A 19,655-nucleotide genomic window follows, 5' to 3' on the forward strand; every position below is an offset into this window, starting at 1 on the left:
ACAGGTTTTATATTGAATGTTTAATTTTAATTGATATTGCCATTCTCCTTATGAACATTTTTAAAGGAAAAATGCAAAATAATCAAAAATATATTCTTCTCCCTACATCCGATTAAAGGAAGAGCAGAATAGATCTTATATAAAGACAGGAGACAAATTAACAAGTTTAGTGATATCATTGTGAGTTGTCTGGTGCTGATTAGGATGCAGTAAAGGCAGCTCACCACTGGAATGCATGAAAAATCAGAGTCTTTTCAGTAAGTTGCATATTGTCTTTTCATAAGTGTTTCTCGAAACAGGTAAAACTTTAGTTACAGAATGGCAAGAGGTTCTCAATTCTCATTAATTTGCCAATGGCTAAATGATTAAAATACTGTTCTATTAATGAAAAGAGTTCTAAGCTCTCTTAGGGCAAAATTTTGATACCAATTAATTGGCAATAATTTATTCAATACCACTAGTTAAACCAGGTGTACAGCTGCTTTTGTGTCACCAAAGCAATGCAAGATAGACTGGGCATACTGGTGAATCTGACTTGAGATGTTTAATGAAGTTAGCAGCAGATGGAACCAGCCGTTATTCATGGCTGAAGAGACAGCTATTTCACAATTCCTTAAATTTTCCCACTTTTTGCTTTGCATAAAATACTTCCAAACATTCAGAGCTCATCCATAAAACATAGTTGCTCTGTTTTATTAACTTTTATAGGTGTTAGGCACATACATATTTCCACATTGACTGGTCCAGGTATCAGGAGTGTAACTTTACCTTACAGCACTCTATAAATATTAATCCCTTGGGCTCTCCTTCCTCCCCATTTAATAATATCTAAACTGCAGCTCTCTTCGTCAGTTCAAACTGAATAAATATATGTTTTATTGCTAGCAATTTCACCCAGAGTAATACATGTGTTTCGCCAAAGAAGAGACACTGTTCAGTTAGTAGGACACCCAAGTCAGGATCTTACAGTGCATCCTTTAGGGGAGAAGATCAGTATGTCCGAAAGCGTGAAATTCATCTTTGTGCAATGGACTGACACAATTTAAGCCCTCTAATGTGCTGGTCTTTTTGCAGTGCTGAATTTCACCCTAAAATGCATACTCTGGCGTTAGGTACTATGGAGAGATCCTATGTGCTCTGGGGCCCAGGTCAGCAGAGGGTTGAAAGATGCTCCCTCCATTCTCTCAGATGTCAGAAAATTCTCCCCGATTCAAAGTAACTTCAGGGATAAATAAAACAGATTGTGACTTGTTCTGCAATTCTGAATCCTCCCTCCACTGGTTTGTCTGCTTCAGACAAGAGCAAGTGACACAGATTATAACAACTGTATCTGAAAATATTCAAGCACAGGGCTAAAAGTGAAACTAACATTCTTTTCTTGTAAGCTAAGCTTCGGGGAAACATAACAATATTGAGTAGGTTAGTGAATAAATAAGAATTCGACTGTAATTAGAGTCTAGCCTGAGGTCCAATACTAAAGGAAACACACTGACCCATAACAGGGCAGTCATTATTCAAAACTCAACTCTGTGACAATTTATCTATACTGTTCAAAGTACAGCAAGATATTGTTCTTCCTGAAATCACCTTGAGCAGCTGATGTTGAGCTATTTTTGGCATCCATAGCGTTTTGCTTCACAGTGCTAGAGGGCTTGATCCTCTTAGGCACTGAGAACCCTAGCTTCAATCCAGAAAACCACATGCTTAACTTTAACCATGTAAGTAGTCTCACTAATATCACTGGGTCTACTCTGATACTTAAAGATAAGCACATGTTTAAGTGATTTGCTAGAGCTAAGCCAGGGCTCTGAGCAGCTGGTAGGACTGAGTCTTGAATGATGAACAGATGTACAATACATGGCTTTTCCTTATTTCTCTTGCAAATGTTGTATAAAACTTGTTTATTAACCAAAAAACCCTACACTCTCAATACTGAAGCAATCCCATGTTGGGTGTGCATAAACTTTACAATGAAAGAACAAAATATTGCCCTCTAATATACCCATGTACCTAGCATTAACTTAACTTGAGTGGGAAACAACTGTATGGACCTTAAGCAAGATCTGGCCACATAATTTAAAAGATGCCATTTTCCCATCATAATAAAATAAAGTTAATTCCACCATAAAAAAACCTCTTCTAATAAAATATCACAATGACATTATTGTAAAGACTATTACTACAGCTCATTCAATTCAGCCAATTACTGTACAACATCACAGATAAATATATTCACCAAAAATGTCTTGCTTACCAGCATTCTGCCTTCGTGCTGTGTGATTATAACTAGGGTTGTCGATTAATTGCAGTTAACTCATGCGAGTAACTCAAAAAATTAATTGCGATTAAAAAATTAATCTTGATTAATTACACTGTTAAACAATAGAATACCAATTGAAATTTATTAAATATTTTGGGATGTTTTTATACATTTTCATATATATGAATTTCAATTACACCACAGAATACACAGTGTACAATGCTCACTATATTATAATTTTTACTACAAATATTTGAACTGTAAAAATGATAAAACAAAAGAAACTGTATTTTTCAATTTACCTCATATAAGTACTGTAGTGCAATCTTTTTATTGTGAAAGTTCAACTTACAAATGTAGGGGTTTTTTTGTTACATAACTGAACTCAAAAATAAAACAATGTAAAACCACAGAGTCTACAAGTCCACTCAGTCTTATTTCAGCCAATTACTCAGACAAACAAGTATGGTTACAATTTGCAGGAGATAATGCTGCCCGCTTCTTGTTTACAATGTCACCTGAAAGTGAGAACAGGCATTTCCATTGCACTGTTGTAGCCAGCATTTCAAGATATTTATGTGCCAGATGTGCTAAAGATTCATATGCCTCTATGCCTCTTCATGCTTTGGCCATCATTTTAGAGGGCATGCTTCCATGCTGATGACACACATTAAAAAATAATGCATTAATTAAATTTGTGACTGAACTCTTTGGGGGAGAATTGTATGTCTCCAGCTCTATTTTACCCACATTCTACCATATATTTCATGTTATGGCAGTCTTGGATAATAAAATGAACAATATGTGCTGGGTCACGAATACTTTCACTTCACATTTGACAAAATGCAAAGATACTAATGTGAAATTTCTAAAGATAGTTACAGCACTCAACCCAAGGTTTAAGAATCTGAAGCGCCTTTCAAAATCTGAGAGGGATGAGGTGTGGAGCATGCTCTCAGAAGTCTTAAAAGAACAACACTCCAGTGCAGAAACTACAAAACCCAAGTCACCAAAAAGGAAAATCAACCTTCTGCTGGTGGCATCTGACTCAGATGATGAAAATGAACATGCATCAGTCCGCACTGCTTTGGATCGTTATTGAGCAGAACCTGTCATCAGCATGGATGCATGTCCTCCTGGAATGGTGGTTGAAGCACCAAGGGACATATGAATCTTTAGCGCATCTGACATGTAAATATCCTGCGACACCAGCTACAACAGTGCCATGCAAATGCCTGTTTTAACTTTCAGGTGACATTGTAAACAAGCAGCAGGAGGCATTATCTTCTGCAAATGTAAACAAATTTGTTTGTCTGAGCAATTGGCTGAACAAGAAGTAGAACTGAGTGGATTTGTAGGGTCTAAAGTTTTATATTTTTTAATTTTTAAATGCAGATTTTTTTTTACATAATTCTACATTTGTAAATTGCACTTTCACAATAAAGAGATTGCACTACAGTACATAGTATTTTTAAATTCAACTAATACATCTCATTTATTTTTTACCATGCAAATATTTGTAATAAAAAATAAAGTGAGCATTGTACACTTTGTATTCTGTGCTGTAATTGAAATCAATATATTTAAAAATGTAGAAAACATCCACAAATATTTAAATAATTGGTATTCTATTATTGTTTAACAGTGTGATTATTTTTTAATTACACAATTAATTGCAATTAATTTTTTAAAATTGCTTGACAACCCTAATTATAACATAACAAGGTCAGCTTGCCTTGCTATCATTTTCTTTAGAACTGTTTTATATTTTGGATGCAGCTTCATCTGTACTCTGCACTGATGATATGCAAGACACTAGACCAGATCCTCAGCTGGTGCAAATAAGCACTGAGATTTCAACAGAGTTTGTGCTAGCTGGCAACCTGCATGCTATAGGTAATTTAAACATTTTAAAAAATATATAAATTAAAAGGTGTTAAATAACTACTCAAACATACTCTGCCTGAATATGAGTATTAGTTGTATTGCTGTAGCATCTGGGAGCACTAGTCATAGACCAGGATCCCATTGTGCTAGGTGCTGTAGAAACACAGAACAAAAAGTCCCTGTCCCAAAGGGTTCACAATTAAATAAATGATAAACTCCTTGGGGAAGGGACCAAATCTTCCAATATGGCTCTAATCCTTCTCCCTCTGAAGATAATTAGAGTTTTACCGTTTGTTTCCTGGAGACAGATTGGACCTTGAGTCTGTACTTGTATATCTATTCAAATATTTTAGGCATTTGAGTGTCAGTCACTTCAAAGCCTGCACACTACACCATGAAACTCTAACCTTTCTACACAAATAATAATTTTTAAAAGTCATTAGTTTGGATTAGGTAGTCTAGGGCCTACAATTGCAATACTAGTTACTCTAGAATACCATACATCAGATACATGGCTGTTTAAAAACAAATGTGACAGATACCATGTCTGAGTAATTACACAGTCATGGACATGTTTGTTCTTATAATTACATTAGTGCAGAGATTCTAAGGACAAAATTTTTGGTGGCCTCAGAGTGCGGCCACCAACTCTTGCTAGTGGCCGCTCTCATGCTTTTTCCTAAAATATTTAATTAGCTTTAGGAAAAAACAAACAAATATACACATACACATGTCCGAGTCATTGTAATGTATTTACTGCTAGCTAGTAAGTCTGTTGCAAAAAATGATATTAACAAACATACAAGTATCATTTTTCACATCAGACTTAGCCCTGGCAAGTCCGGGGACAAATTAAATCCTGGATGGGTAGTCGGGGGAGGCAGCGTGGGCCTGGAAGGCAAGAGGTGGGCAGAGCCCCAAAGCCCCATGGCTGGAGGACAGAGAATGAAGCCACACAGCTGGAGCCTGGGGCCTGCCGCCGTGCAGTCCCTGAAGCCCTGCGGCCAGAGCCCACCACCCCATCACCTCAGGATTGAAGCCCCAAAACTGAGTCCCACTGCCCCAGGAAGGTGGGGAACTCACCAGCTGCTTCTCTAGTGTTGTGCCCCAGCTGTCTCCAAAGCGGGGCAGGGCCCAACCCTGTGAGCGGCCCCAGCAACCAACGCTAAAGCGGTGTATCAGGGAGCATCAGGGATAGGGAGGGGCCACTGCTTCTCCTCCCTCCACCATGTCACTGCCTAGGAAGCTGTGGCTGCAAGATAAGCCCCTGGTGACTGTATGCAGCCACGGTGGCCGCATTTGAGAAATACTTCTTTAGTGTATATATTTATAGCTATTATAGCAAAGTCTTAAGACAGAATTATTGGCTAACTCAGTGATCGATGGTGCAAACCAAAATGTCCCTGGGTTCTCAGATAATACGACCCACAGTTGAACATAAAACAGTTCAGGTCAGGTGTTTAATACATGAAGAAAATCTTTTAGAAAAACTGCCCTGGCTGGAACTAAGCATTGTCTCATTGAAATTCAGCACAACTACTGAAACTTGCCCAGCCCTCCCTTTCCTCCTCTTCATGCTGACAAAAGAAACACAAGGCAGAAAGGTAGTAAAGGGTGAATAGTGAGAAAGAATCCCACTTTGTAACTGTTGTATGGCTTGCTCAGAAGACAGATCAGCAGCTGCAAATATTAAGCCATACATATTTGACATAAAGGTCTCTTATCACTTTCTTTTTTTTTTTTTTTTTTTTACTGGCAGGCAGAATTTTGTGGTGTTGGTTGGGCTGATAGAGGAGAGAGATGGGAGAAAAATATATTACAGTGTATATAGAGCCAGCTTTACACCATAGATAGGCTTGGCAGAATTAAATTGTTATGTTTTTATAATTTCAATGGATAATATCAGCGTTTGAGTTCCCGCAGCTCCTATTGGCCGGGAACGGCAAACCGTGGCCACTGGAAGCTGCAGGGCGCCGTGCCTGCAGTTGGTCAATGTCAACAAACTGTCTCATGGCCCGTCAGTGGATTACCCTGATGGGCCCCGTGCCAAAGGTTGCTGGCCCCTGATCTAATTCTTCCAAGCCTAAACATAAGGAAACCTAAATTCTCAAAATTTAAAAAATGGTACGGGGAAATAAGCTTATAAATGTATCAGTATAAAAGTGGTTTAACAGAGTAGAGAATCAGGCTCTGTGGTTTTGATTTGACATTGGCCTTTTAAATACATTTGAGGAAACAAACAATGTTATGCCTTTTCAAAGTGCAGTAGCCTGCAAAAATTCCTTTGCTTGCATCCTCTGAGATTTCTCAGCCTTGTCACTGCTGCAACAGAAGGATACTGACTTGCTCAGAAGCAGCCTCTGACATTAACATTAAGACTGTATTCCACTAGCTCAAGGATTATCCAAAAGGCTAGTAAAAACATGGTTATTGCTGGCAGGTGGCAGCATATAATGGTATAAGTGAAGTAACACAGCTTAATGCTATATTGTAAAGCAGAAGTATCTTAACTATCAAAACTTTTATGCCCTTTCTATGATGTTCAATGTTCTGCAGCTGCCCATTTTCCCTCTCTTCTGTATTTCACTCATTGTCTTGCTTAAGACCCTGATTCAGCAAATCACTTAAGCAGATATTTAGGTCCTATTGATTTCAATGTGACATAAGTATGTTCTTAAGTGTTTTGCTCATTGGGGATGCACTTAAGGAAGTATTTAGGTTAAGCATATGTTCAAATACTTCACTGAATTGAGGATGAAATGCCTTTAAAACTACAAGTAGCACACAACAAATACAAATGAAACCCTAGAATTTGTTACAATACCACAAGTGCACTCTGGGTGCAGAATGGGATCAACAAAGTATGGCTCAGAATGTTGCCTTAGGTTTTAGCCTTTTGTCTCTTGTTGAAGTTGGAAGTCACGTGGTTAAAAATTCTATGCAAGGTTTTGAAAAATAATCCTTTAGAGTCATCCCACATTAATTAGTCTGCCATTAATATAGATTAGTCAGATGAGACAATGTTTGGACAGTGCTTAAACACAGACAGCATGATATAAGGACCAAGCATTTTGGTGAGTGCTGCTCTTATTAAGTGGTTTGCTCTTTGTTTATGATGAATGTGGCAATGAAGGTGACAATGCAGAATTATTCTAAGGCTAGAAAAACAATTTCTGTTTTGAATTTTGAGTAAGGAGTTCCAAAAATACTTCATGTTTTCCCTAATCTATGAGACTAAACAGTCAATGGGGACATTGCAAAAGACAGAATCAGAAGGGAGAGCATCTTACACATGAGCTGAATAAAGTAGCTGATAACTTTACAATAAGGCAGCTGGGCCTTCCGCTATATCTACACTATGGACCGTCTCCTGTGTAGTTGCTTTATGCGGTTGGGAGAGAGCTCTCCTGCTGGCATAATTAAACCATCCCTAATGAGCGGCAGTAACTATGTTGACAGGAGAGTGTCTCTGGCTGACATACTGGCAGTTTTGTCAGTGAAACTTTTGTCAGTCAGGGAGATACTGTTTTAACACACCGAGTGACAAAAGTTTTACCGACAAAAGTGCTAGTGTAGACAAAGCCTTAGTCACAGGGTATTGCCAGTTGCGCTCCCCTGATCAGCAATGAATAATGTATTTGGACTGACTTCTCTTTCTTATTAGTTTCATTAGTAGTAGTTTTAGATTTATTTTTCTCTCCTTTAACAATGCTAAAGATTAGCCAAACATAGAAACACATGCAGATATTTATGAGAAGCATAAACATATCTCACCACAAGTATTTGCTGGCAAGGAAAGGAGTTTTTATGGAGTCTGCAATTAGTACATCCCAAATGCTATAAAATACAGTCCAAAGTACAACACACAATTGATTTACCCATAGCAAAAATGAGATGTTTTAGGGATGCTCAACACAGAACTCTTTCGGTGGCGGGGATATACCGGGAAATCCAGAGTGGTAACTAGGGACTGAACTAGGCTGTAATATATCAAAATATGGCTAGAGAGATTTTTTTAACATGGAGAGCTTCCAGAGGAGAGCCTACAGAATCTTCTTTTATCAAACACATTTTAGAGTGGAGATTGACAAAATTATGCATTGCAGAGTGTCCTGACAAATTTCATACTACGGGGTGTTTGGTCTTGGTCTGGCTGAAATTACTATAAGGTGAGTGTACAACTGATTGAAAGACCATACTGAAAGAGTAGTTATCAGTGATTTGCTGTCAATTTGGGAGAGTGTATCGGGGTCCCACAGGGTCAGTCCTGAGCCCAGTACTATTCAATATTTTCACTATATGACTTGGATAATAGAGCAGAAGGTAGGGTGGCAAGTACTTTGGAGGACAGATTTAAAATTCAAAATGACCTTGAAAAACTGGGGAATTAGTCAGAATTCAACCAGGTGAAATTGAACAAAAACAAGTGCAAAGTATTTTATGAAGGAAGGAAAAATCAAATGTAGAACTACAAAATGGGGAATAACTGTCTAGGTGGTAGTATTGCTAAAGAGGATCTGGGGTTTATAGTGGACCACAAACTGAATGAGTGATCAGTGTGATGCAGCTACAAAAAAAAAATCATGGACATGATTCTGGGGTGTATTAACAGGAGTGATATACGTAAGATACAGAAGGTAATTGTCCCACTCTAGTCTGCACTGGTGAGGCCCTAGCTGGAGTACTGTGTCCAGTTCTGGGAACCACACTTTGGGAAAGAGGTGGACAAATTGGAAAGAATCCAGAGGAGAACAACAAAAATTATAAAAGGTTTAGAAAACCTGACCTATGAGGGAAGGCTAAAAAAGCTGGGCAAGTTTGGTCTTGAGAAAAGAAGACTGAGGTGGTGACCTGATAACGGTCTTCCAATATGTTAACGGTTGTAATAAAGAGGACAGTGATGAATTGTTCTCCATGCTCATTGAAGATAGGATAAGAAGTAATAGGCTTAATCTGCAGCAAGGGAGATTTAAGTCAGATATTAGGAAAACCCTTCTAACTATATGGGTAGTTAAGCTCTGGAATAGGCTTCCAAGGTAGAGTATCCACCACTGGAAGCTTTTAAAAACAAGTTAGAACAGCTGCTGTCAGAGATGGTCTTTTACTTGGTCTTGTCGCAGTGCGGAGGGCTGGACTTGATGACTTCCTAAGTCCTTTCCAGTCTTACATTTTTAAAATTCTATGACTGTTGCACGTGACTGATCATTCAAAACATATAGTACTCTTTCTGCTTCCTGAATAGATTCTTGATTTTTTTTTTAAATAAGCAGAACAGCAAACAAATAATGCACTTCTGGTAAAAAGACAGACATCATCAAAGCTATTCAAAGCTCAAAGCAACTGACAATTATTCAGCTGTTCAGGAAAAAACTGATTCAGAACTTTAGACAGTAAGCCCTTCAGGACAGAGACCAACTTTGTGTCATGTGTTTCTGCCATGCACAACATAATGGGGTCCTACTCCATTACAAGACCAGTTAATAAAATAAGTAATAACAAGATTATCTTTCCATCCAAGAAATATGCCTGTCATGGCAAGTCAGTATCTGGCAATAGCAATACTGACATATATTTATTAAACATGCACGTTTGCACTTTTGTATAAACATTTTGTGGCCTTAAGAAACATCACCACAAAATGACCTTGGCTAATGAAAATGTTTATTTGCAAAATATATTTACCGATCACTTATTTTGTCACTTGACCAGCTGTACTTCACAGTCTCCCTGGTGAAAGCAGCCGCACTGTACCACCGAAGACTCTGGGCTCTGAACTGGACACTTCAGCACTATAAGCCAAATATGCAGCTGGTGTAAATTGACATAGCTCCACTGAAGTCATGAGGGGTGCTGGAACAATTTGTATAGTGGGGTGCTGAGAGCCACTGAATTAAACTGCAAACCCTATGTCTAATGGAAACCACTTCAAGCCAGGGGGTGCGGCAGCACCCCTAGCACTCTTAGTTCCAGCACCTATAGAAGTCAGTGGAGCTAAATAGACTTACGGCAACTAAAAAACTGCTCCTATATGTTCCTGACCCTAGACTATTCTTCTGCATACGCCCTAGTTTGGTTTTGAATTTAGAGAGAGCATCATTTCTAAATAAGGATACAAGTAGGACGTTCTATGGAGCTATCTGTAATCTCCAATACAAGCCACCAAGGGCACTGTCAACATGAAAGTTAATTTGTCATTTGTGCTTTTGTTAGTCAAGAGTCATCGGCCTTCTGCTTCAACAACTAGAAAGGTAGAAGACACACAGGCAAAGGGCAGAAATCACCAGAGAACGCATCCAAGCAAAACTGCCTGTTGAAATCATTGTAGTCAGTAATAGTCAGGAACAGGATCATTTAGGTCAGTGAGGGTGAAAAAGAATAGGCCAATAAGGATAAAAGAGAGGTGGATAAACTTGGTTTAAGAAAGGCTACAATTAAATTTGGCTACTAAAAGATTAGTGTCAACCATAGCATTTGACAGGATGTGTTACAATTATTTTTATGGGGAATACTTTTACTATATTCACATTTTGCAACTACAACAAAATTAGCTAATAAAATATGCCAGCTAGTCCAATAAAATAAACCAAATTAGAAATCTTATACTTTAACACTGAAAATACAACTGCGTGCTCATGGATGACGAGCACTGGAACTCCTCTATACACTCTGCCCACTACCAGTCCAGTTACACATGGAGTGTCAGATTGGTTTTCCTACCAATCTGGTTTAGGAAAACTGGAAAACATTCCGTTCAGAATCTTCTTAAGGAAAAAAAAAAAGACATCACACCCCTTGGTCTTCTCATGGATATTTGCCAGGATGATCCCATTTGCATCTAGATTTATAGGCCTGATCCAAAGCCCACTGAAGTCAGAGGGAAGACTCCTCTTGACTTCAGTGACTTTGGGTAGAACCTATAGTTTGTGCAGTGCATACACTCTAAGAAAGCAGGTGCTCTTGGGAACCAAAATGCAGCCTATGAGAACACCAAAACATTTACTCCTTATCCTGCTCTAGGGCAGTTGCTATCTTTTCCTTGAATGAACATGAGCCAGACAGTATCGAGTTCTTACACTGGTTCCATAGATTCTGCTGTGGTGCATGGTGGATTGTATGATAGACAATATACAGGTCTGCAGTCCCTCATACGGATTCCTTGTCATTCTCTAAAAAGTAAAATGGTGCATGCACAGAACAACTCCAAGTTCTTCTGTTCTATCCCTCCCAGACTATAGCCCCCAACTTGTTTTGCCTCTGGGGGATTTCACCCTATAACTGAAGTTTCCACTTCAGGGTTATCTATTAAAGAAGTTGTTGTCCTCAGAAATGTGCTGGAAGCAAGCTGCTTCACCTGGAGGATTTCTGTCAGGACAGTATACATCATTCCTCCTGAGCCTCTAGCGAGACTGATTTGGAATGCATGACTGACACATTATCTCCCCTTGCAGCATGCTGTTACTCTCACTCCTCTGTGTTGCCATGACTTGTCTTTTTGAGTAATTTGGAGGCCTACGTACGTGTCGTGGGCTGCAGTCAACTAACTGATGAACATGGTATTCCCAGTGTTGGCAGTTCTTACAGGAGGAAGACTTTATAAAATAGAGTTCGGACTTCATACTGTTTAGAGGCTTCTATTGTTGCTGCAGTTTTAATCAAGCTTTAGAATACATGATTGCTTTATAAAATTTGTCAGCATCTGTGTACAGATGTTCCTGTGGCAATATAATGACAACATGACTGTCACCATGTCTGCTGAGATCACAGCTGAGAAAGCCATTTTCAGGTCAGACTGACAAAAACTGGACATAGACTCCCACGGCGGTGGTTTACTCTATAATCAGATTTAACCAAACCAGCAAAAAATGTGTGCTTCTGGATTTCTGTACTGGCTTAATACGGAGCTACAGGCCTTCAGTCCATACTAACCCAGACAAGCTGGATTTCTGTGATGAAAGGTTATTAAAACCAAAACCCACCACTCATTAGGTTCCTCCAGACAAAGGGGGCCCGTCTCTTACCCAGGTGAAAGGATACTCAGGACCTTATACCAAAATCAATGCTGTAGCCAATCCTTAGTAAACTAACTAAAATTTTATTACCTAAGAAAAGAAATGACAGCTATTAAAAGGTTAAGGCAGGTAAAATACATCACAGATGGATCAGAATATGTAATCCAGAATGTTAGCAGGGAAGTTAAATCTACTAGTTTTCTATAAGTCTATCTGGGTTGCCCAAGTAACATTGAGGACCTCAGTCCTTTTGTCAAAACTCCCCGTCAGAATTTACAGACCAGAGATGGGGTAGGAAAGAGATGGCCAGGGGCCTTTGGGTCTCCACTTTTATATCTTGACCATTTTTGCTGGAAAAATCCTGGCTGCATCATGGGTCAGGCAGTTTCATGGCATATGTGTTTGGCCATCAGTTCCTCATATGAATTGCAAACTCTAGCTTGCACCTTTGCATATGTGCCATTTGAGGTGTCTTTGGGGATGATGCGCAGACCCCTTGTTTACAACTCCTTTGTTATTTCTAAAGAGCTAACCTGTGGGCATTTTTCATCCACACAGCATGTTTGAACTACAAACACATAGCAAAATTTCATAACATGTCAATATACATTGTATAACAAGATCATATTATTCAGCAGATTACAACTTTTCCAATGATACCTCAAAAGCCATACTTTGTACAAGATTTATGACAATTTTGTCATAATGGTGACCGTATTAGTGTAGACAGTCACCTTAGACAGCATTACAATGACAAAACCGAAAGATGTATTGAGTCTATAGTAACAATACTGAGGCTTGCATTGTGGTTCTACTTGTAGTGACATGCTATAATACCATGTAAATAAAATGCCAGACCATCCTGCATTAGGAAAGTTGAGCTGGTTCGAATTTTATTAGATTACATAAAGAAGGAGGCTTATAACATGCACTGATAAGGAGAGATTCACTGTTGTTTTTCCCTGAAGTGTAGACTATATGTAGTAGCACGATTGTTTCATGGACCTGTCTCCCCTCCCATTTTTACTTTCATAACTTCCCAGGGGAAACAACAACAGTTACTTATGTGGAAGAGTAGTGTTATGTATGTGTTTAAGCTTCTAATGCAATTTAGAAGCTGGAAATAAATATAGCACCATATGATCAGTTCTTCCTTTACCTCCAAGTTCTCTGTGTACCACAGACTGAGACCCACAGCTATGCAGAGTTCTATACTATATTCAGCCACAGTGTGCAGTAAGGCTTATCAGAACAAATGGCAGTTGCTAACTCATTACAGCTTAACAGCTGGAACATTACAGGAGGAAAAGGTGACACTGTTTGAAGGAACAGTTTCCTCTTACCCTCTTGTCATAAACAGATAAGAAAAGTTAATAGCACAGAAGTACTTTATATCTCTTTGACTATAAAGGGTTAACAAGTTCAGTAAGCCTGGCTGTCACCTGACCAGAGGACCAATCAGAGGACAGGATACTTTCAAACCTTGAGGGAGGGAAGTTTTTGTGCTGTGCTGTTAGTTTTGGTGGTTGTTCACTCTGGGGGCTCTGAGGGATCAAATGTGCAGCCAGGTTTCTCTCCAATCTCTCCGATACAGGTTCTTATAGATCCAGAATAGTGAGTACTAGGTAGATAAGCGAGTTAGGCTTATGTTTGTTTTCTTTATTTGCAAATGTGTATTTGGCTGAAAGGAGTTCAAATTGGTATTTTGCTGAAAAGATTTTAATTTGTACTTGTATACTTAGGCTGGGAGGGTATTCCCAGTGTCTATAGCTGAAAGACCCTGTACCTATTCAATTTTTTTTAAATTCACAAAGATAATTTTTACTGTTTTTTTTCATGTCATGGTACAATTCCCCACTCTGAACCTTAGCGTCCAAAAGATGGGGTACCAGCATCAATTCTTCTAAGCTCAATTACCAGCTTAGAACCTGTAGCGCTGCCACCAACCAGGAATTCCAGTGCCTGGTATACTCTGGTCCCCACAAAACCTTCCCTGGGGACCCCCAAGATCAAGACCCAGACCCTCTGGATCTTAACACAAGGAAAGTAAACCCTTTCCCTCCCTGGGTTACCCTGGAAGATCACTGTGTGATTCAAACTCCTTGAATCACAAAACAGAGAGGACAATTCACCTTCCTCCCTCCTTCTCTTTCCCCCTCCCAGACTCTTCCTGAGAGAAAGTAATCCTGGCACAGAGAGAAATCAGCCTCTCTCTCCCTCTTCCCTCCTTTCTCCCCACCAATTCCCTGGTGAATCCAGACCCAGTCCCCTGGGGTCTCACCAGAATAAAAAACAATTAGGGTCTTAAACAAGAAAAGCTTTTAATTAAAGAAAGAAAAAACAGTAAATATTATCTTTGTAAATTAAAAAAAAAATGGAATAGGTACAGGGTCTTTCAGCTATAGACACTGGGAATAACCTCCCAGCCTAAGTATACAAGTACAAATTAAAATCTTTTCAGCAAAATACCAATTTGAACTCCTCCCAGCCAAATACACATTTGTAAATAAAGAAAACAAACATAAGCCTAACTCGCTTTATCTACCTCGTACTCACTAGTCTGGATCTATAAGAACCTGTATCAGGGAGACTGGAGAAAAACCTGGTTGCACGTCTGATCCCTCTGAGCCCCCAGAGTGAACAACCACCAAAACTAACAGCACAGCACTAAAACTTCCTCCCTCAAGGTTTGAAAGTATCCTGTCCCCTGATTGGTCCTCTGGTCAGGTGACAGCCAGGCTTACTGAACTTGTTAACCCTTTACAGTCAAAGAGATATAAAGTACTTCTGTGCTATTAACTTTTCTTATCTGTTTATGACACCTCTAGTGGACTTTCACCATCTAGTGCACTTCTGCACTAGCAACTTGGATCACTGTTTACTTGAGCCAAATTGTGGATCCATTACTTACATTGGTCAGCACCTACTCAGGCAAGTAGTTCCACTGATAGGAAAAGGCACACTCTTGTGTGTAAATGCCCATCAGGATGAGTAAGGGTTCCACAACTGGGCCATTAGAATGCAAATTAAATCTTCACACATCATGCCTAAAGGAAAATAATGCATAAGAGATAAAATAGGATCCTTGTACACTTCAAAATCTAAAGAAGGTACAGCAGCCAGGCCAAGGAGATGTATTACTACATCATTATTAGAAAGTTAATGTAGCATATTAACTAATACAGCATTTCCCAGAGCTTTCCCCAGGAAGTGTTCTTTGATCTACAAGTATCATCCACAAGTCTTAAATCAAGGCATCCAGATTGTTTCTTAAAAGCCATCAATTTGCATGTCTTATACCCAAAGAGAGTAACAGCAAATCAACTGAAAAATACAATAACCCCTCTTATTGCAAATTTACACGTCGTATTTATAAAGAATCCTACGTATCAAGTGATTTAAAAATCAGCATGTGTACCTAAATATTTGGCAAAGGTTTACTTATTGCAGGAAAAACAACAGCTCCCTTAAAAAAAAAGTTTATTGCAAAATAAACAATATCTGTCTTTGCAATACGTGTGATGTGTTGAAGCACTGCATTTAGTTGATTATAAATATTAGATACTAGCCTGAATGAAAACTCTGTATTTATTCATCCCAAAGCTTTGGCTTTTTGGAGCTATCTTCCAAGTTCAGAAACCATGGTGATAAATGAGGTACAAGAACCTAAATAAAATAGAATTGATATTTTGCAGTTCAAACTCATCTGTATTGGAAATATCAATTGAACAGCATAAGAATCAATTAACTGTTTATATTGTAATAGAACCTAAAGGCACCACAGATCATGGCTCATTGTTCTAGGCATTGTATAAAACATATAGTAAGGGATAGGCCGTGCCCTGAATAGTCTACAGTCTAAATAGACAAGATGAGGAATGGTGAAAGGAAGCAGTTACCCCTTTTTTCAGTTGAGGAACTGAGGCACAGGGAGATTAAGTCATTTTCCCAAAATAATCTAGTAAATCTGTGGTGGTACTAGGTGCCAAACCCATCCATGTCACTTACACTCATTACATATACTTGATTCATAACAATGTAGTTCTAGAATTATAATGGTTCTGTACAAAGAGGCTCCCAAGAAGAAAATGCAAAGCTGACAAGCAACTCATGTAGGAGCCATTTCAGGGGTGTACACCCCAAAACCTCATTGTTGTGGCACTAGGAAAATGTCTTGTTTAACTGAAATAAAAGCTAGAATTCTTTGGGATTGTACTCAGACTATGATTTAAAAAAACACTCATTGCAGAATATGGTCTGCATGCTTAATAGAACTGAGAGAAATGGAAAGGACAGGATCTACCCAACTACTGCCTGCTACTCTTATCTGTCCAAGTGTGGATCTATGCCAATTTAGCCACTCAGCTTGATTTAACAGGTTCACCTCAGTGAGCAGGAGTGGACTTGAAACAATCTTGACCATCAGTACATAAAATTCAACCTCAAACCTGAAATAAACACAGTTTTAGACCTAGCTGCTAAAAGCAACTGTCCTTGTCATAGTTAGGTACTGGCTTCCAGGCTCAAGGAACAATTTGGATTGTAAGAAATGCCAAAGTTGTACTCATTAGTTTTGAAGAGAGTAACAAAATCATTAGGAGAGATGGAAAGGGCCTGATATGAATGAATTAACTCTGACAATTCCCAGATTCCTTAATTGTCTTTAGGCACAGAAAGAGGGGTGAGGAAGCTAAGATTAACGACAGTCATGCTGTCCAGAGTAGTTCACAATCATGAGTGCTTACTTCAACCTCCCTGACCACACTATAGCAGATCTTAAGGTGGCCATCCTGCAGCAAAAATACTTCAGGACCAAACTTCAAAGAGAAACTGCTGAGCTTCAGTTCATCTGCAAATTTGACACCATCAGTTTAGGATTAAACAAAGACTGTGAATGGCTTGCCAACTACAAAACCAGTTTCTCCTCCCTGGGTTTTCACACCTCAACTGCTAGAACAGGGCCTCATCCTCCCTGATTGATCTCAGACAAGACAGGTAGCCAATCCTATCATAAGCTAATTAAGGATTTATTAACTAGAAAAAAGAAACCAGAGAGTAATTCACAGGTTAAAGCAGGCAACATACATACACAAATGAATTCAGTCTGTAGTTCCAAAAGGTGACAGAGATGTAGTAATCTGTCAGTACTGAATGACTTTTCAGGGCTAACCCACGCCAAACAAAGAGCACCCCATGCTGCTTATGTTTAGAAGTCTTTGTCCCTCAGATAGCATGAAAGATTGAGTTTCTCCTCGTCAGAGGTTTTTATCCCCTCAACTCCAGAGTCCAAATTGATGGGATTATTTCATCCATGGGTGTCCTAGAGAGAGTTAGCAATGCAATCAATAGGGCCTCTCTCCTTTGATGCTACACAATACATTATTTGCCTTCAATGGGCCACTCGAGCACTTTACCTCAAATTAATGCTACTTTTCCTGTTTGGTGAATTACACAATTACAGAAGTTTACAATGCAAACACCCAATATAACTTTATACCATAGGCTATAGAGCTTATAAATAAGATCAATACATGCAGCATCCCACAAGTATTTTATAAAGTCTAAACACTTTCTTATCAACTTAATGTCTAATACTTATTTTGAAAATGCAAACAAACAGGTAAGCAAGACTGGTTTCCAGCTGTGCATTTGTAAGTGTTCCTTGAGGCCTGGGGCCTCAGCATGAGCTGGCACCTGGCTTACCAGCATCACAGCTACATTATGACAATAGTTAGCCGGAGTTATGAGCAGAAGAGGATGACAACTTAACCTCTCTCTCTCTCATTAAAGATTTTAATGTGATCCAGACCAAAAAGTTGCTTTGTTTTAGTATGACAGTCTGCAAAAAAACAGTTAGTCAAGCCAAGGGTAAAGAAACAGATCAGGGCAGGGCAGTAGGAGCTGGATACAGATTCCTGATTCTGTATGCTGGCATGTGTTCAAGCAGTCTAGAGGACCCCACTTTGCACTTTCCCACCCAAAACACGCACTTGCTCCTCAACACACTCTCCTATGCCAAGGTGTGATTGGCAACGGAGCCTGCCAGGGTTCCCCTCCTCCACAAGCGGTAATCTCTGTTGATCAGTTACAGCAAGAATCCAGCTGCCTAAGTGGCTCAAAGGAGTTAGAACATAATCGAGACTCTGACCCAGAGAATACAGAGGGAGGCTGTAGTTTACCATCTCATCTAGCACAGTCAACTCAACCACTTCACCCTGCTGATCCAATCTAATGGAAGTAGTGAGCACTCACAGAAGTCCTATGGGATTGAATTAGCCTCTTAACGTTCAGAAGCTTATCTGAGACTGATACAACTCTCTTTGTAACAGAAGTCAAGCTGGAAATATCAGTTGATCCAACTCATAAGATTTCCAGGTTTTTGTTGGTTGGTTTGTTTATTTTAGTTTCAACACATTTATTACTGGTTCCCTAAGATAAGTGATATCAATCCCTGTAGCAGAGCCTTATCCAATTCAGCATCAGGCCCTGTTGCTGGCTCTGTTTCATCTTCTTCCCCAGGTCATTACATACCACACTGCAGTCGTTCTCTCAATAACTCTCTCCTTTCAGGAAACTGATTCATTAACATGTGCCTGGGAACTAAGGAGTGTCCTCAGTGTGGAGTCAACCTTCTTGCTCCTATGAGCCTCTTCCCTGAACTCAGAGACTGACCTCAGCCTGCCCTCACATACCCCAAAGGTCTGGTTCCTAGGCACAGGTTAGCCTGAACCCAGAACTGTTTCAAAGGGCCAGCTCAGTCTGTCCCATTTGCTCCCCATTCCCCAGAGCCTTGCCCATCTACAGACAGGATCTCTGTATGTTACATGAGCCTCATTTCTTCTGTCAAGACCAGACAGTCTGTTTTTCTGTCCTCAGTCCCTCCAGCTCTCTTTTCAGCTCATTAGGCTCAGAAAGTAGCCAGTCCCTCTGCAGGAGTACTCCCTTCATATCATGTAGCTGGAGATAAATTCTGTCTCTCCTCTCTCTCTCTCTCATCCAGCATCTATAATTGGAACACTAAGCCTTGCTTGTCTGCAGTACTTTCTTCAAAGTATTTCTGGCTGGCTTGCTCTGAAGCTGCAAGTCCCTCCCAAGAAGATCAGGTCCTGCAGTGCTGTATTGATTAGCTTGGCAGCTGTAAGAGGCACTACAGTGACTGCAGAGTGGGTTTTTTTTTCCTCTGTAGCCTCTTTACTCACGCCAGATTCATCACACATTTCAGAAGGTTCTCCCATGCTCATTCCTGTGGCCATATTTCTCTGCTGCTCTCCAGCCTCTGCCTGAGCCTACAATTACTCTATTTCTTCGATGAGCTCACTTAGCTTGCTGGCCTCCTCCTCCTTCAAGTTGTGCTTCATTCTCCTCCACCCCTTTACAGAGTTTCTGCATTGTTTAGTCCAATTCTCCTTCCTCATCCCTTGCCCTGGAGAGGATCAGCATCTCTTGCCCTCATGCTCCTCAGTATGATGGCAGAGCTGTTCCTCCCTTCAGCCAACAGC

The sequence above is a fragment of the Gopherus evgoodei genome, chromosome 3 (assembly GCF_007399415.2).
Source record: "Gopherus evgoodei ecotype Sinaloan lineage chromosome 3, rGopEvg1_v1.p, whole genome shotgun sequence".
Lineage (NCBI taxonomy): Eukaryota > Metazoa > Chordata > Testudines > Testudinidae > Gopherus > Gopherus evgoodei.